Consider the following 20,677-nt stretch of genomic DNA (forward strand, 5'->3'; position numbering starts at 1 on the left):
TGAATCAGCTTCTCCTGATCTGTTTGGGACATGAAACCCTTAATTCTGGATATGTTCTTAAGTTGATAAAAGGCTGAGGTAGGTGATCAGGTAGGTTTTTAGTACCTCATTAAAGATTCTGAGTAATTTACACATGAAACAATATTAATTTAAAAACAATGTGAAAATTTTTGGTTTGTCATTCATATTTTCTGTGAGTGTGAGTGTTTTTGGACATTGTGCTCGATGTAATAAAGAGGGTGCTTGTGTTACTTCAGGTGTTTTTATTCAAGAAAAGTAGTTTTTGCACAGTAGAAGGGCTCAAACGTTTTTGTTTTTTTTGAGAATTTCTCCAGCGAGTTTAAAGCGTGCTTCGGTGTTGGGAGGTAACATCACTAGCTGCAGCCACATGGCCCTTTGTGGAACAGTTTGGACATGCCTGCTTTCTCTGGAGAAGACAAACTGGCACAAAACAAAGGGGAATGCAGAATACATATATGCGTTTAAGGAGGTGGGGAACAAATGGAAACAATCAGGGCAGGGGAGACAATTAGACCAGTAGGAACACAAGAGGAAGGGGCAAGTCACCTGAAACAAGAGGAGAGATAAATTTCAAAATAAAATAGGAATCCACAAGACAACATACACAAAACAAAAACTAAACATGACTGGATTCCCTGGACATGACAGTAATAAAACAAAAAAGATTCATACCTGTGAAAAAATACTGATAATTAAAATGTGTAATATGTGTGATGCACCTCTACATTTTACTGAGGAATGGTCTTTTATGTGGTTGTCCATCATTGGTTTTGCAGCCTTGTATCTGCAGAAGGGACAGTGAAATAGTCCACTGTTGGTGCATTTCGTCACCATTGGTCTGTGACCATCTATATACTGATGTGTCTCTACGCATCAGAGGGGGAAAGAATACACATAAAAGTAATAATCAGAAATCCACAAGACCAGAAGTATTTAATAATTTTCCCTTTTTTTAATTCAAAAACAAATTTTGATTCATGTCATGTCACTGATGCTGAAGAGCATGGATGAAGAACAGGTAACTGTCTGCTAACATGAGGAGGACTGTCCAATTTTGATTTATGCTCATTTATACCCAATATGTCACATGACCTGGAAGCTATTGTGCTAAAATGCTAATATTTATTAAAAAAAACAAAAAAAAAAACAAGTGTAGGAGCATAGTACTAAACTTGTTTTATGAGACACATCTCTTTTTTTTTTTAAATAAAAAATTGACAGTCCTCATTTGTTTTGTACGGAAGCCCAGAGCGGACGTGGTACGTATAAACTTTTTTCTGATGGTTTTCTCGAGATAACGAGATAATTATGTTGTTATCTTTCTCGAGATAACGAGTTAATTTACCGATGGTTTTCGAGGCCACTTTTTCTCCCCAGTCCGCCCCTGTTTATATGTGTTTATATGTATTTCTGGCAAAGGTGTACCCATTTTTACCCCCCTTTCATCGAAAACTAAATTAACTCGAGAAAACAATGATCGTTTTCTCGAGATCTCGCATTAATTATCTGGTTATCACGGGAAAACGGAGGAAAATTATCTCGTTATCACGAGAAAATGGAGGGATTATCTCTATCATGAGAAAACGGAGGAAAATTATCTCGTTATCACGGGAAAACGGATGGAATAAAATGTATGTATCTATGGCCGTTTAGGGCTTCCGTACAAAATAGCACATTAAAACAAAAGAAAAACCTTGCTTACTTCCATTTTGCAAACTGCAATATTCTTCTTCACCAATCTACACCAATCTGCTTCTTTTTCTCCTCCACACATTCTTCTTCTGCGGTTCAATGTGGGGGCAAATGGGCGTGCCTCAACGTTGAGCTCCACCCCGGTCTGTGGTCTGCAGTCAGGGGCTACTCACTGTCAGATGATGGTACACTCATTTCCGAAGAACTAGAAATTACAGGTTCAGACACTCTCCGACATTTTTCTGAACACTACAGGGTAACATCAGTGTCTCCAAAACTGCCATGGAAGAAGTTAACATAGAAGAAGTTAGTGAGTAAATGTATATATATACATTTAACAGCTCTACTTCTTATGTTCACTGCAAACTTCCTTAAACTCAACAGTGATAAAACGGAACTCCTCCTTGTTGGCACCAAATCCACCCTTTCCATAGTGGACAGTTTCTCCCTCACCATAGACAGCTCCACCGTGTCCCCCTCCCCTCAGGTTAAGAGTCTGGGTGTCATCCTCGACAGCACACTTTCTTTCCACTCCCACATCAATAACATTGCCCGGTCTGCATATTTTCATCTACGTAACATTAATCGTCTCCGCCCCTCTCTCACTCCTCACACCGCTGCTATCCTGGGCCACAGCTTTGTCACCTCCCGCATAGATTATTGCAACTCACTCCTTTTCGGTGTCCCTCACAAATCCCTTCATAAGCTTCAGCTGGTCCAAAACTCTGCAGCCCGCATCATCACCGGTACCCCCTCCTTTATCCTCCAGCAGCTTCACTGGCTCCCGGTCAAATTCAGAATTACTTTCAAAACCCTACTTTACACATTCAAGGCCATCCACAACCTCGCCCCCCCATATCTGTCTGATCTTCTCTCCATTGTGATCCCATCTTGCTCCCTCAGGTCATCCTCCTCCCTCCACCTCTCTGTGCCCTCTGCCCGTCTCAGCACCATGGGGAGCAGAGCTTTCAGTCGCTCTGCTCCCCAACTCTGGAACTCACTCCCACCAGACATCCGCAACATTGACTCTTTACCCCTCTTCAAATCAAAACCCATCTGTTTCAAGCTGCTTTCTCCCTCTAGTGTCTTTTTAACTTGTGTTATTTTATTTATTCTGTTTTTAATGTGTTGTAAAGTGTCCTTGAGCGTTGAGAAAGGTGCTTTTTTAAAAATTAAATGTATAATTATTTTTATTAGTATTACTTCCACTGGATTCTTGGACCCATCTCCACGGCTGGCGTAACCTGCTCCTCCCTGTGAACCAAACATGCGTACCCTGTCCGTCCAACTCACATCCACTACAAACTCTCTCTGGAACTCACCTGAAACCTCCCTTGGACTCAAGCCCCTAGCTTCCACTCACCTCTCCCTGGCGGACTTCCATTTCACCACCTGTAAGTCATCCATTCACAAAATCTTCCTGGCTAAACATTCTGGAACTCACCTTTTCACTTCCCACTGCAGAACCCAAATAACTCCAACCTCATCACCAGCAGCCCCGGACAAAGAGACTCTTCATACCATCTTGTATATCATCTTTATTTACCATCTCATACCTCCTGAGAGAATCCTTGCGTTTGGGTCAAATAACATCTTAAAACCATGACACATTCGAGGTAAACCTCTGCTTCAGCACTTGTTTTGAAGCATGACGTCAGATGACTGAAACGAAGCTGATCCTTCGGGTCTGATCTCCTTGAGGAGCGACTCTTCCTGCAGGTTGAACTGTAAACGAAAATGTCAGAAGTTTATGTGAAATTAAAACTGTTATCAGTTATGGCTTTCAGAAAGGTATTTGATGATACAGAATTATGTTGTCAAACTTATATTTTAAGTAAAAAATTTTCATTTCAGTTTATAGCGCCAAAAAAAGTCTTCTCTCTGCACTTTAAAGAAAAATAAACCAAGGTCAATACAACTTCAGTTAAATGCAGTCCAATTCAATTTATAATAATCCAGCTACTTCCAATTCCTCATAGTTGTATTAATACAATGTTAATTCAGAAAAAAAGGGTCACCATGCCAGTTGCTCTTATTCTTCTGGTCCTTGTACAGCCTATATTAGAGTTTATTGGGGAAAAGTTGTTTTGCAGAATGCATAAATAATGTTTAATTTACCAAGTTTCCATTCATATCGTACTTTTACCCTAAATCTACAAAAGTACTGTCTTTGCAAACACAATGTGTCATGCATTTAATAGGTCCTTGCTCCAGTATAGCCTCAGTTTTCTTTTAGCGATCTCATTTGTGCTTACTACTGGAAACTGGTCTCTGAAGCTAGGCTTGTGGGCATGCTCTCATGTAATTGATTTGGTGTTGTGTGCCATGTGTTCGGACGATAATGAACCTGAGTGTACGTGCAGCCTACAGCTGGTGTGCTGGTGTGACTACTAATCATGAGAGTTTGTAGTTTCACTGTATTGTTGCACGATGTTTGTTATCAGACAACAGCATCAGAGGACAGTAGCTAAGTTTTTTTTTTCCTCTGAAAAGGAAGCATGTGTGATAAAGATTTTGGGAGTCACGATTCAGCACTGTTGCCATTTATGATGTGCTGCAAATTAAACGCAGCCTTTTTCCCAGTGGATGCATCATTTCCTGCGCCCTCTAGCCAGATGCCCCTCGGTGGTATTACAGCAGAGGCTCTCACTGTAAACAACTGACAAATGGCCAAATTCTCTGCACAATTTCCAGAAATTCCTGTGTTTATGTGGGAAAATGACATCTGAGTACTGTTTAATAGTTAGGACTGGGCTTGTGGGCAGGAACAGAGAAACGGGAGAGAACACAGAGCCCGCAAAAAAAGGTTTGTTTGGGTAAAACAGTAACTTAAGTAAAAATCCTGGGGCTTTTACACAAACATGAACATGTGCACCTCACCAGGCATGTCTTTTATCTACACCTTCACAGATGCAGCCAGTTAAGAAAATTAGGACAATGAGGCCCATGCGGCCAAAAATTACTACACTGCCACTGTGAGGTCAGTTCGGAGGCACAACAAACTGTTCAATCATTAGATGTTTCTTTTCCTCTTTTCCATGGAAAATAAATTGGGATTGTTAAATTTAGACCAGGGGTCCCCAACCTTTTCAGCACCAAGGACCGGTTTGGTTCTGCAATTTGTTCCTGTGGCCCGGTCGGGGGGGGGGGGGGGGGGGGGGTTTGGAGTTCACTTTTTTTTGTACTTTACGTTCAACAGACATTACATCTAACGTGCACAATCGGCCTCCTATAATGCAATCTATGCAGTTTCCAAGTATAGAATCTAGCGAGTGAAATGAAAGAATTCCCGATTTCCATGTCTTTTTTTTCCCCAATCTCACGGCCCGGTTTGGACCCGGTAGTTGGGGACCCCTGATTTAGACCATTAAATACTCATTTTATGGCATTTTCAGTAATGAACAATAACTTAATGACCGTCTCATCTTTACTATAAAATATCCATGACTGAAAAAACATCAGACCAACTCACCCTTATTGCATATTTACAGAACAGCTCAGATTCCTCCTGTCGGCCAGACTGAAAACAAAAGATTTATCAGATGGTTCTTTCAGTTTCAGACAAAGTAAAAGTAAATGTGTGTTTAACTGTGTTCAGGTTCATGGGCTGTATCATCAAGAGATACACTGTTGGCCTAACATGCGTCCTTACGTGACACCTCAGGACTAGGCTAAAGTAGTTTTCAGTCCAAACTGAACTGATAGAAAAGTGATCAGGTTTCAGTGAAGAACACAATGAGGCTATGTGATCAATGAGCACGCATTGTATGACACTAAGCACATTAGCGCTATTTCTCTCTCCCTTTGTATCACTACGGGCTGTGTAAACTGTGCAGACCGAAGTGCCGACCGAGCAGTCCCCTGCTTCCGAGCAGTAAACACCGTAACAGGTGCAGCTGTCGGCAGGTAGCTGTACGCATTGGTATGAAGGGAGGCAAAAATAGCGCCAAGCGATTGTGAGGTCTTACTTTTTCTGGAGAACGATTTTGTGATGCAAATGTATTACTCTTTTGAACGCATATTGTTTTGAGAAGCAAAACGCTTTATTTTCGCGACCCCAGCCAACTAGCCGGATTACCTTTGTCAACGCCAAAACGAGGCTGGAACTCGGCTCACAGGACGCAGCGGGGGGGAAGTCAATGTTCATAAATGATATTGCTAATATGGGATGTCATACTGCTTCATGTCAAAAGAGGCGAACTATCCCTTTAAATATTTACCAAAAATACACTAGCTGTGCCCTCACGTTTGGCTTTGGAAAGGCTAATTTTCTTTTGTATTGTTTATAAGGCGTAAAGTATCTGCCCACTTGAACATATTCTGTCCTGAATGAAAACCTGAACTGGGGAGGCAGAACCTGAACTGGGGCAACTGTCAGTGTGTTTTCAGAGCACTGTAATCACTCACCCGAAGGCAGATTAGAGACAGATAAGCCCACACCTCTGCATTCTCTGTGTTCAAATGGTTTGCCTCGGTCAAAGCTTCCTCGGCTACACACAGCTCCTCCAACTATACAAAAAAACCGCACAAGGTTAAATTCCTTCCACTGCTAGAAAAAAACATCGGATTCCCAACAACCCCTGTTTGGTAGCGAGATGAAAGTCTGCTGAAGCTCCATGAGTAACTTAGACTGTGTTCACAAATGCATTCAAGCAGAATTTAACCTCACACTCTGAATATAAAGAGTCCTTAAAGAACTACACTGAAGGATTCCAGTGTTGCACTTTTACCCTGTAGCAGGCTTTGCCCAGACCCAGCCAGGTCAGACATGACGGAGACTTCTCACAAGCCTGCAGGTACACAACTTTGGCCCGTTCAAACTGAGGGTAAAAGTAAAATAAATAGACCTGTTAGTGGCTTCAAATAATACTCTAAATTAAATAAGAATGACAGTTTCCCACAGCACAATGTTCTTTATGAGATACTCACAGTCAATAGCAATGTTATCAGAAATACAATGCAAATGTAAAAATTCCTTCGACACTGATGAATAGTGGGTCATATTTTTAGTTTTTCTTAGACGAGATTGTTAAAATTGGCTTTGTTCTTAGACATTATGAATTAAATAAGTCTCAGTACTTTTCCATTATGACCTAAAGTGATCCAGGAGTAGAAAGACAAAACAATTAGGAAAGCCTGGGAAAGCAAGGGCAGATTCACACACACACATTGTTTTGGGCTGATCCAGAGAATATGACGAAGCATGTTGAACCTACTCATGTCCAATCATACTCGGTCGAATGTGAGTCCAACCTATGAGACTATAAATAAACATGATAACCGGAAATCATGGCCAGTCTGACAGACTTCCTGCGGGAGCTCTGTTCCACTGAGCCCAGCGCTGATATGCTTTGATGTGTGACTACCAATAAACACTTCATTTTCACTTGAATTACTTCGGTCCGTTCTTGAGCCTCCTACTAAAAGAACCGTATCTAACAAATGGTGCCGTGACACGAGGTTCGAAGGCTAAAGGACCACCGTGCCGTGTGACCGACCCCCGTGCGAGGGAGGACGCCTCAAGGTGATAGGAGGGACAGCTTTGTTCAGACAATCAGGTGCCAGGAAAAAGGTGAGCAGAACACCACTTAATGAATAAATGTGAAATTTATGCATATTGAATAACCTAAATGAAGTTGTCTGAATTAAGTTGTCCTCTGGTCATGGTAAAATTCGAGTGTTAATGTACTGTCTATTTGCATTGAATGGTAACACGTCCAGTATAAAGACACATAGCCTCACACAGGGAAAGTAAATAAGTGTCCTGACAAGTGAATTCGAACAAAGTGACAAGATCAATTCATTTTATAAATGAATGTCCCATGCGGGCAACTTGTCGTCAATATTGAGGTTTCCGTGAGCAATAGCTATTGTTTAACGAAGTAGTTTGTAATTCCATAACCTGAGGTGGTCGACTAGAATAATTAGATGAATTCCGAGACGAGAGGTCTTCTCCCCTAACGATTGTTAGGACGAAGGATTGAAGACTTGCGTGTTGTGTGGCAGTTTTCCCGAAACTGAGTCGGATGTACTGAATAAATTTATACTTGAAGGACACTAAGGGTCAGATTTTTTAAATTTTCTTGCAACTATGGGGTGGGGTTCACCGCTCGAAGAAATTTGACTGCGCCAGCAGATCTCGAGTGGTTTCTGTTCAATATTGGGGTTGGTATAGATAAAAAGGGGGGAGAACAAGTGGCTGCGCATGCTATACGGGTCGCTTTGTTCGGGGAAAACAGTATTTTAATGGTGTGTAAATGTCACAAAAAAATTGAATGAAAGATGGAAGAAAATGGTCCCGAGGTGTGAAGAAAAACGAGGGACAGATAAATTGGACTGGAGAAATGCAGAAAAAAGAGTGTGCTGACCCTTAGGCTGAGTGTGTGTGTTCAAAATGTTTTCAAAACAAACGAGAGACTAAGAAACAAGCACATGCATGATACATAAGGAAAAGTTGATATATGATATATTTGATCCCAAAGTTTATGGACAAAAGTTCATAATTTTTTTTCAGCATCAACGCACTAATAAGAGACCTATAAGGAAAAAGTTAACAGATTTGGAGGCTTGACCTGAGGCCTGAAGTTACTAACTAAAGATTAGCTGTGCAGCAGCATTACATGAATAATGAAAAGCCTCAAACGCTTTTTGAGCCATAATATTCCCAATTTAATTTTATAGTTGTTCTCTTTGTCATAAATGCGCACACCCTAAGATTGTCTTTTCTCAACCATGCTTTTTTTTTTCTCTCATTCAGGCCTGAGAGTGAGAACTATCCAAACATACTCTGAGTGATCATTGGCCTGAGTTTATAATGAGTATATTAGGGGTTTAGTTTTGTACTAGTGCAAATAGTATTGATTCATCCATCTATTTTAACATGCATATGATTAGGAAAGACACCAAAGTATGTAGATAAACTGAAAACAGCTTTACAATGCAAAAATCGCAGTGATGAGATAAGAAACAATAAAATCCAGGAAGAACAGTGTTTGAGACATTCATAAAAATTGTTGCTGAAATAAGATTGAATAGCTCTCTTAAAGAGCTAAAGTCAAATACACAAGCAGAGTGTTTAGGAGATTTGCTCCTTTAATGAAAAAAACATCTGAAAAAATGTTCTACAAATTGAAACTTTTTGATTTCACCTGAAGCAGGACTGAGATCAGGCAGTCAGACCATATGACATAAATTAAACAACCAGGATTTAGGATTTAATATCACGGCCAGACAGTCAATGTCAAACAATTTGATGTCATCTTAAAGTTGTTAAAACGTAGCCTTTATTCTTTATAGGAGATATTAACTTGACTTTAAAATTTTAGCCGCTCTAAATTTCCTTAGCCTCAGGTCACCAATTCAATAGTCAATAGTTATCACCAATATTTAGATTCAAACTAAAACATTTGACTATTTAACTAAATCATTTAACTACTTAACTGCAGCAGATCTATGAAACAATTAATATGCTCCCTTAACAAAAAGGCAAATAGATTTAAATCCATTAGGAGAGAATACAATAGGACAGCTGCAGCAAAGACTGAGCCATAACAAGAAAAGTCAAGGTTTGTTTTTATGACGCATTTAAAAACAGTGAGCAGAGTGCAGCTTGGTGAGCCAAAACAAAATCTATGCAGACACAGACTTAACTTTGGCTAAAGCAATTCCATATTATGCATTATGTTATGCATTATATTATGCATTATTTAACCTACTATTTTATATGATATATAATATATGACCTATATATGAATGTTTTCAGGTTGTCCCACATGAGGCCTGGACGGGGAGAAAATACCCTGTCCATACTCTTTTTTGGGACACTATGACGACTTGTGTGAATGTGGGAAAAAGCTTCGGTTGCCAAGCGATGGCCATCGTGAGTGGGGGCTGAGGAGATCCCAAAGGGGGTGTTCCCAAAGGGGGTGTTCCCAAAGGGGGTGTTCCCAAAGGGGGCACTAACGGCTTGGGGGACAAGGGCTACCTGAAGGATGGAGGAGAAGGACGCCAATAGGTGGCGTGATGGTTGAAAGAAAAAGGTTATGAATGGGATGAATGAAATGTTCTGTAATTAGGTGTTTTGGTTCATCGGAACTGGTGACTCATTAGCAGATTCGTTTAATATTTATGTTAATGTTTATGCATTTGGCAGATACTTAACATGGGTAAACTGTCCAATGAGACACCAGTGATTCTTTCTAAAATCCCGACCTTTTTCTGCGTTAGATAGATGGATCCCAGGCGGAGGAAGACAATGTGAGAGTCTGAGGGCTGCCCCAGGAGGTTGAGGCTCCACTCGTAGCTCTCCTGGGCTTCAGGTAGTGCACCTTGCAGGAAGTGGCAGTGACCATTCAAAGACCAGGCGTCCGTGTCCTGCTCGTAGCATGAACATGTTAATGGGCAGAAGAAGTGCTTGCTTAAGCAGGCTTAAGGATAACTTGGCCACTGTTATGTGGTCACATTATTTACAATAAACAACACACAAAAAAGCTGATCTAAATAAACTGGTTTCAAATATCCAATAAAGGAACTGATTTAGAAATAAATCATGAAGATTATTTTTCTGTTTCAAAAAGAGGCAGAATAAGAATAAGACTTGCACAAACACATTTTGTTAATAGTACAAGTGGTTTCAACACATTCTGTCCAACCCTTCCAGAAACAAAACGACAGTACAAAGAGGATTTGTCAGGAGGAAATTTGTAAAATTACTATGCAGGGGCCACAACATTACTCTGTTCCACAGCTGAATTACCCTGAAAACTACAGGGTGTTTGCAGAGGACATTTTAAAGCTGCAGTCTGCAACTCTTTTTCAAGCATAATGCCTGGAACTGTCCGGGGATTCTGAAAGTAGTGCATTAAATACCCCAATACAAAAAAAATGAGTTCTCTAGGTCCCCTATATGTCCCGCTAGGTCCCTCCAAAGCCAGCAGGTTTGTTTACAAAATTGCAGACCGGACCGGTAAAAGGTAACCAATCAGGTTTACGAGCTGGGCTCTGCTGCCTGTCAATCACCGTTTGTGCACGTGCGATACAAGGTAGGCTCGTCCCCACGCTTATTTATCTGGACTATTGAACTTCATTACGGGCTAGTCTACTTACTGTGTCTTCCATGATCGCAAATGACAGGTGAGTTGATGAATGAGGAGTCGTGTAAGCGCATCTGGCGTGCACGTCTACGTGCACGAGTTCTCATGTGTTTTGATGGGGCGGGACAGGAAGTTGAATAACTTTTTATTTTTCGGTTAAAAAATAAGCATTTCTTGCATTTTGCGACTACGGAGGTCACCGTTTTCAACTTCAAGTGTTCTGATAGATCATGTAAACTCTTAAAATGCCAAAAAGTAGGACTTTACGTATGACAACAACAAATCCTGCAGACTGCAGCTTTAAAGCTGGGGAGAGTACGCTTGGTGGAGCAGTTTCACCAGCTTTCTTCTTAAATATAATTTAATCTACCAAAGGAGAATCTCCCCCTTAATATTGATAAAGTGGAGACAGGCAATTTAGAATGTTTGTTGTGTATTTAACTATAACTAATTCCAGAAACTTGGAATATCCTTTCCAAACGTAAAAAAATGTAGCATCCTTATATTAATTAGCTGCACCTCCTTTACCCTGCCAAGAGTTGAAGTGGCTGGACAGTTGGACAAGAGCCAGGATGCATATCCCATCCCGTCAAAAACAAGATAATGCCTTTTTTACTGCAGTTTAAATGTGCTAAATCATACACTGTGGAAATGAAAAGGACAAACTACATGTTATTCTCTATCCAAACCATGGACGGCAGAGTACCTGATATTTGTGAAGTAGTACTTCTTTGAGGCTGGCAGCAGCACTGGGGTAGTCACCTTTGAGCAGCTGCCACTGGGCCAGATGAAGGAGGTAGGAGACACTGCGACCACCTTCAGAGCACAGCAGCTCCTGGGACAAAGCGTGCTCTGCCATCTGACAAGAGAACACAGTGACCTCTGAAACTGTTTTGCAATACTTTTCTTTTTCATAATATTTATGTAATAATTTTCTGCTGAGAGTTTGAAATTTTAGTTGTAGACACTGAATGTAATCGTTGTTGAATTTGTTTTCAAACTATCACACCATCACGGCTAAATCACAACATAATCTGTAACATAATAAACCGATAGTCACAAAATGACACAACAGTCCTGTACACTGTGAGTATTTTTGACTGATACTTGACGAGTATGTGGATATCTGCTTGAAAAACCACCAGTACTCCATGTGTTTACCTGCAGGGCATTGTTCTGCAGCAGGAACTGGACCGTCTGTGTGTAAATGGTTGAGGTGACTTTGGTTGGAGGTGATATAGAGCTGTCATCCTGTGCTGGAGGCTCTTTGTGTTCCTCTGTGTCCTGGTCAAGAAACTTTGGGTCTGGAAGAGACATATGTCAACACTGTCATGTAACACAGGCTCCAGGCTACATGCACTACAACATAGAGTAAGAAAAAATCAAGTTTAATTGTCAGGTGGTTCTTGTCAACAAAATATACCAAAACCATGACATTAACTTCTGATATCATGTAAGACTGTGTTGTATGTAAACACTTGTTAACACGTGCACCTAACCTTGCTCAACAGTGGCAGACGGTGGAGGTGAGGCTGTCTTTTCCTTTTCCTGGTAGACTTGCTCCTCATTTTCTAACTCCACGTCTTTCTCCTCCCCTTCTGTGTGTGTTTTCTCCTTTGCTTCATATTCCCTCAGCAGCTTTCTAGCCTCCAGAAAAGCCCTCTCAGCCAGGATGGATTCATTCTGGATCTCGTGGAGCAAACCTTGACAGCCCACCCAGAAATGTAAAATGAAACTATGTTGTACATTTCCAAACATGCATCACCCTGCTTTACTCCTCTGGGCATGTTGGTATTACTGATTTATAATGTTGGCAGTAGAAAATTAGAATAAGTATTGCTTCTGTTTGTACAATATAAAGTATTTCCTTTTCATATTTCAGCAACATTCTTAAAGACTTCAACACTGTGCTGAAATAAAACAAATACATTTAAAGATTTGCACCTTTAAAGATGGATTTACTCACTGATGTCTTTGAATTTAGCACACAAAAATAAATGGATTAAACCTTTTTATAGAACAATCATACAACATACTTATCAAACAAAATGTCTTCCGTTGCTGTTACATCCTTCCAACTGGAGTTAACAACAACGACTGCCTAATATGTAGTCTTTACATGAGTGTTAGTACAGCAGCAGCGGCCATCAGGGTAAACAGCACAGAGAAGAAATCCTGATTTTCATCTCACCTAGCAGCGTCCAGGCCACCACACTTGACGGGTCAATGCTGGTGGCTCGCTCCAGGAAGGTCTGTGCTTCTGTGTATTGCTCAAATATCACTGCCAAGACCCCACACATCATCAGACTGGAGAAAAGAGAAGACACAGTAACAAACAACTGAGTCACTTTACAGTAAGAAACGGTTGGAGGATGTGTTAATTATGATGCAAATGTTTAGAGTCTCACAGAGTCATTTGACATAATCAATTACAGAAGTATGGGATAAGTTGAAGGTGAATATCACTGCAAAGGAAGTAAAGTTAAAGAGTTCTGGTGTGTTGGTGAAGTGACAAGGAAAAAAATTTGTAACACACAATGGTGAATAAATTATGATATTTTAGTGATACACTGGCGTTGAACTCATAGCTCCCCTTTACCTGAGTGACCTGAGGACCTGAGTGCTGCCTTTGACACAGTTGACCATGCGATCTTATTACAGAGGTTAGAAGACTGGGTGGGAATCTCTGGTCGTGCTTTAAACTGGTTCAAGTCCTATCTGGAGGACAGGAAATATTTTGTTGAAATTGGTAACTGTGTCTCAGACCAAATGGCTATGACCTGTGGGGTTCCCCAGGGGTCAATCCTGGGACCCGTATTGTTCAATTTGTACATGCTTCCACTAGGCCAGCTAATACGCAGCTATAATGTGTCCTACCACAATTATGCAGATGACACTCAGATCTACGTGTCACTGACGGCAGGAGAACACGGGCCTGTAGATACACTGTGTCGATGCATCGAACAGATCAGTGTGTGGATGCAAAACAATTTCCTCCAGCTAAACTCAGACAAAACTGAAATCATTGTCTGTGGCCCACAGAAACAAAGAGAAAGGGTTATCAGTCACCTTGAGACTCTCTCTCTAAAACCTAACTATCAAGTTAGAAATCTCGGGGTAATATTGGACTCAGACCTGAACTTTAACAGCCACATTAAATCTGTAACATCAGCAGCTTTTTACCATCTAAGAAACATTGCCAGAATCAAAGGAATAGTGTCTAAACCAGACTTAGAGAGACTGATCCATGCGTTTGTCTCCAGCAGGTTAGACTACTTTAACGGCCTGCTCACTGGGCTCTCTAAACGGGCTATAAGACAGCTGCAGTACATCCAGAACGCTGCTGCTCGAGTCCTGACTAGAACCAGGAAATACAACCATATTAGTCCAGTGCTCAGGTCTCTGCACTGGCTTCCTGTCGCTCAGAGAATAGACTTTAAAACAGCTCTGCTTGTGTACAAGTCTCTTCACGGTCAAGCGCCAAAGTACATCTCTGACATGTTAGAGCCATATGAACCAACTCGGGCTCTGAGAACCTCAGGGAGGGGTCTCCTGCTGGTGCCCAGAGTCAGGACTAAACAAGGTGAGGCTGCGTTTCAGTTTTATGCCCCTAAAATCTGGAACAGTCTTCCAGAAGATGTGAGACAGGCCTCAGCTCTGACAATGTTTAAATCCAGGCTGAAAACAGTTCTATTTAGCTGTGCATATGACACCTGAAAGTATTTTATCTGCACTCTTCACTTTTTAATTACTTAATGATTATTTTAATGGGTTTTAAATTTCTTTCTTTTTTAATTTCTTTCTTTTATTTTTTTTTATTCTTTTTTAATGGTTTTATTGCCTTCTTGTGATTTTATGTAGCTGTAAAGCACTTTGAATTGCCCTGTGTATGAATTGTGCTCTATAAATAAAATTGCCTTGCCTTGCCTTGCCTTACGACACTACCTCTCAAAACAGGAGTCCCTTGTTTTTCTCATGTGTAGATCAATGATTAGCTTGAGGTAAACTGTGACGTTGTTTTTTTTATGTTTTATGTTTGCAGTGTAGGTAAAGCATTTCTCACCTGGGCTGATGCACTTGCTGGCTGGACACAGCATCATGGAAACACTCTTTTGCCTTCATGTAATCCTCGGTCAACATGTGCAGGGTCCCCCACTCAAACATATGGGAGGGCTCATTGGGATGCCTCACCATCAGCTGCAAGCAAACAATTACACATTTCAGTAGCCACTTCAGTTATTTGATCAGCCACGGTGATTATCTGCAGAGAGAATTTCATTAATCACTGCTGCTACCTCACTTGTGTCAAAGTCACATACACATTGCTTATATGCTCCGAGAAAATACATGAAAAAGAAGTTATAGTTGGACATTTAGAATCATACATACATTCATTATAAAATTCAACTGATATAAATATTCATCACAACTGTGGCTAAAAAAATATTTTCAATAAGATATTTTCCTATTTTTATACCTCTAGATAGTACTGAGAAGCTTGCTGATAATTCCCAGTGAGCTTTGCTTCTCTGGCAAAATGCCCGAGCTGGGAAGAACATAAGTGGATTTCATTTGTGGGGTCCTCATCAATATCATTGGAGTAAATCTAGTAAAGAGGGGAGGATCAAAATCAATAAAAAGTTAGGAAGTTAAGGAAACAGATGACCTGATAAGTGTCTGGGATTGTTACCTTGTCTAGGGCAACGTGCATCTCATCCACCAGGTAGACATAAAGCTTGCTGACAAATTCCTTTATTTCTTCAGGGTCACTCAATGGTTCAGTCTGTATCTTATCACGTACAATCCTCACCACTGCATGCTACATGCGAAAAATACACATGCACAAGCAAGTGGTGAGCTTGGGAAAAGAGTCACAACCCTTAATTGGTTACTGATTTTCAGGAACAGATCATTTCAGGTATTTTGCTCTGACCTTTATCTGCTCCTTAATGCTAAAATATCCCCCAGAGACATTGAGGGCTCCCATCAGCTGACTCAGCATTTGCTCTCGGCTGTGGTCTTGTGGCATCTTGCAACTTGCTCCAAACAGTTCCTCATACTGCTCCGAAACAACAGCCACGGTGTTGCCTACCTGCTTGTGGAAGTTCAGCACTGCCTGCAGACGCACACACCAGTCAATAGAATTCATTGAGTAAGCAGCTCACCTCTGCTGTGCAATTAATCCTTTGTTTGTATTTGTTTTTACTCTTTCTGCTCTGCTGGGGCCCGCTCGAGGTGGAGGTCTTGGGGGGATCAGTGCCTTCACCCTGCAGAAAATAAAAACTGCATCTCAACACACACAGTCAGTCTGAAACCCAAAAGGCAACTGATAAATGTAACAGACAAGAGTAGCAACTTCATGTAAATCTGTCATGACTAGATTGCCACAAATGAGTAAGAGTTCATGTTAATGACTTGAGAGGACAACTTGTGCTCAAACCCACATGTTTTGGTAGCTCAAAACCACACTCTAAACCAACAGTAAACCAACCAAATTTTGCTTTTAAAGTCAATTTTTACCATTGAAATTGTATTTTTGTGTTGGTGTCAAATTATGGCGCTATGTTAGTATGCATGTGAAGTATTCACATTATTTTTTACTTTGTGGTTGAATACAACATGAACATCAGCACAGTGAAATATAAATGATATCTGGATAATAATGTGAAAATAACTCTTTCAAATGTGAAGAAGCACTTGTAAGCTAAGCACAGGTCTACAACACTCATGGTGAGACTGACTGATTAGGGGGTGCTGGTGCTAAAGCTGCCACTCAAAGAGAAAATAAAGAGCTTATTGCTCGTTATGTGGTGGCAAAAATGATACATTCAAAGGTAGATATACAGTCAGCTTCAAAGCTGTGGACAATGTCACAGAGAGCTCCAAGGGGGCGCATTCTAAGTAACGGAAGAGTACTCCAAAGAGTCAGTTTTCTCAGTAGGCAACACTTTAATGGAAACTTTTTTATGTAAACCCTAATCATAGAATGTAAGAAGTCATATATAAACGTAACAATACTAAACAGTGGTCACCACATGATTTATGTAACACATTACCTTCTGGCCAGCTCCTCTGGAGATGTTTCAGGTACTAATGGTTTCTCCAAGGCCATCTCAATAATAACGTAGCTCCTGGCCTCCACGTACATCTGCCATTAACAGAAGTGAGCTGTCAAAATAATTTCCTAACAGAAAACCTTTAACTGGTTATAGGTTTATAGCATTTCCAAAGTCTTTATCGAACAGTTCACAGTAAATTATACTTATTATGTTCATGTCTGCAACACTAAAGGTGCACAGCAATATGTTGCTGTATAGTGGGAGCTTACATTTCCTTCTGCATTGACTTTTGGCTCAGTTTCAGACAGGCTTTCGGCAGTGGCGTCCGCTGCAGCTTTTCTGCTCTGATTGACCGTTTGCTGGCATTTTAAAAAAAAAGGTCATTTTAGGGTCCAACATGTATAACAAAATAGTTTTCATTGCTGAAATCTTGGTTAGATATGTGTGAAGTAAAAGGCTGCAAACAGATTTAGCTTGTTTTGATTGACTTCATATGAGTTACTGATCTACTGTGATTTTTTTTAAGTAAATCTTTTCTAACCTTTTTGGCTTGGTCCTTAGCTCCCTTGTTGTTTCCGTCAATGGTCTTCCCTCCTTTTTTGTGAGTTCCAACTGCAGAGCTGGCACGAGCTTTGGCCTGAAAAGCTGCAACCTTAGCCTGCTTCTTTAACACACTAGCATTCCGCTTAGCCTTCGGGAGTAAGAGTAATGACAAACTCACTTTAATAGAAGCTTAACAGCAAAAACACCAGTCACTCTGTATTGGGGATATTTGAAAAACTATCATAAATGAAGTATTACAGTTCAATAACTAAAAGTTATAGAAAAAAAATAAAAAATTCGCCCTGTCTATCATTGTGTGACCTTATTCTGCATCTCAGCCTCGCAGAAAGGTTGAATGGTATATGCTCCTCTGATGCGACTGACTCCAGGATACAACAGCCGTGTCATGTCCACAAAGGCCATGCCGTGGAAGGGGATCTCAGAGTTCTCTTCACCCAGCTACACACACAAATACAAGCACAAACGCACAGAATAATTTCTGCCACTGACAAGATGAATGTGTGGTTTAGTCATTTGTCATGGCTTCAGGTTTTTAGAGCATTAAGCACAGTACATGTTCTTAAAATGTTTACCCATTAGATTGTCTAATCAAGACCTTCATTAGCTTTGGTTTACTTAAATTCAGTCAGTCTGTTTAGGCTATTCAACTAATTCCGCAGGGTCCACAAAGTACTGACAAGAGACCGTAAAATATGAATAACCTTTTCCAGCGGCACCATCGACCTCATGATCTCCACTGGCCACAGTCTGCTCTTGATGATCCTCTCCTTCAGCCTTAGATCACAGAATACATTGTGACAAATCGAAATATCTTCTGCTGTATCTCCATAGATATTTTTTCCTACTAGGGTTCTTTCCACTTAATGTGATAAATTAGTACTTCCACATTTGCAAATATTTGCTGCTGTAATTACCATGTTTGTTAATATCACATCTTCCCTCTTAGCACAAATATATGGAAGCCCAGAGCGGACGTGGTACGTAAAACTTTTTTTTGATGGTTTTCTCGAGATAATGAGATAATTATGTCGTTATTTCGAGAAAACGATCATCGTTTTTAAAATAACGAGTTAATTTACCGATGGTTTTCGAGATCACAAGATGACTATCTTTTCTTGAATGCTCATGATGAGTTTCTCAGTGTTCTTAAAGCCTTTCCAAGAACGGACTCAAGCTGAAAATGTCAGATTTTGGAGAAACCGACATAGATCAACGCATCAGATTTAGGCTGAAATTGCAATTTGTTTGTCTCGTAGAGATAACTTTCATATCAGCCCGCGTCATTTAAGGAGACGGCTGGCTCGACTGCAGCTCAATAGGCGTTTACACCTAAGTGATCCTGCTGATAATAGCCGCTTTCGGACTGTAGGAACCTTTGGCAGTTCTAATAACCTTTTAATCCGCGGGGCCGTTTTCTCCCGTGTTCGGACATACAGGAACTCGGGGCTATCTCCCTTAGTTCCTATAACCATTTCAGCTCCTTCTCCGAGGTCGGGTCTTTTCATAGTTCTATAGAACGCATCTGACGGAGGTGTGTGGTGGTCGGTAGCTACGCCCCATGTCATGCTATCACGGCTAGCCCCTTTCACACTGCCAAATAACCCGCGTTTAATTCGCGAATTTAGCGTGTCCGCTGTTGTGTTCACACTGCCGACCCGGGCTGCCGCGTCAACTCGACTCGCCTTTCGACCCGCGTCGGACCCTAGTCTTTTTGCCGAGCCGAGTTTGATGTGAACACAATCGACGCGGGTCGGACGTGGGCGTGACGTGAGGAGTTTAAAAGACAGAATGGACAGCTGATTCAGAATAACAGCAACAGGTGAGGACAAGTTTTACTCTGTTTTAGCCTACATTAAGTTGGAGACATTTTTTAATATGGCCAACTGGGGAGACAAGGAGGTCCGCGAGCTCCTCAGCCCCCGAGCAGAGGACGTTATTTTCCGCCACATGTCGGGGACGGTGAAGGATGGACCTCTGTTGGAAGGGCTGGCGAGAAAGATGGGAGAGCGCGGTTTCCCACGCAGCAAGACGCACCGTAAAGTAACATCTCCATGAACTGCATATACAATTGCATAAACGAGTTCTCAAGGTGTCCCGCCATCGTTTGTTTGAAAAATTTGATGCAGACAGGTGTATTTACCCTACCTCCGACGCATGGCTTGTGCCTACGTCATTGTACACGCCCAGCATTTTATGTGTTTCGTGTGACGCTCTGCGATAGGCAACGCCCCCGGAACTCGGCTTCAGGCGACACGGGTCACCCTGACACGCCGAGTGTTCACATTGCTCGACGCGGGTCGAAGGTGCAATTTGGACCCGCTAAGGTAGCGGGTCGCAGTGTGAAAGGGGCTAATGTTTCCTCATAGGACACGGACACAACCTGAGGGTGTTTAATAAGTTAAACTTACACGTTGTCTCCTTTGTCTGCATTGCTCTGCTCTCCTTTCTTCCTTCATGAAATGAAAAAGTATCGTCTCCTGACTCTCTCTGTGAGCTCTTCCAGCCTCGATATTAGACGCCTGATGTGATCGTCCATGATTAATATCAGCATCATGCAGACCATAAACACGGTGGCCTCCCCGCTCTTCATATTAGCTTCTTTGTGGTGTTTTTTACGTTTACCGGTTTTGTTTTGTTTTGTTTTGTTTTGTTGTTGAATGTGGCGCTAAACGACTAACGTAACACGTCACTGACGCAGACGGCTGCGCGCGGCGCAAAGTCCCGACCTGTTCCCGACTCATGTGCGAATGCAGACTGAAACAGTTCCGCTGGGGAAGGACAGTTATCAGAACGAAATTTGAGTAGGACAGTTCTGATAACTACTCTGTCCGAAAGCGGCTGATGTCAATTTCATCAGTGACCAGGCCGTCTCCATGGTTACCGAATGATGCACGAGAGGTGCCGTTATCGTTTTCTCAAGATAAATAACTCGTTATCTCGAGAAAACAATAACGGCATGATTGGTGTGTGTTAAACCTGATTCCATTCTTCAAATGCTTGTCACACCAGCGGGATTTGCTTTGTGCATTTTCACAAGCAGAATTGTTACCAAACGCTCCACATTCCATGTTTGATTCATAGGTTTCATAGGTTTCATTGATTCATTCATATGTTTTCAATGAAAGGGGGGTAAAAATGGGTACACCTTTGCCAGAAATACATATAAACACATTTAAACAGGGGCGGACTGGGGAGAAAAAGTGGCCTCGAAAACCATCGGTAAATTAACTCGTTATCTTGTGAAAACGA

The 20,677-nt window shown here is 41.3% G+C and overlaps 1 pseudogene; it reads right to left on the bottom strand.

Moving 5' to 3' along the window:
* Positions 1-2,709: 2,709 nt before the first annotated feature.
* The window catches only part of LOC142366011 (cilia- and flagella-associated protein 70-like), a 34,039-nt pseudogene continuing 16,071 nt past the window's right edge, over positions 2,710-20,677 (bottom strand).

This window comes from Odontesthes bonariensis, chromosome 17 (assembly GCF_027942865.1).
Source record: "Odontesthes bonariensis isolate fOdoBon6 chromosome 17, fOdoBon6.hap1, whole genome shotgun sequence".
NCBI lineage: Eukaryota > Metazoa > Chordata > Actinopteri > Atheriniformes > Atherinopsidae > Odontesthes > Odontesthes bonariensis.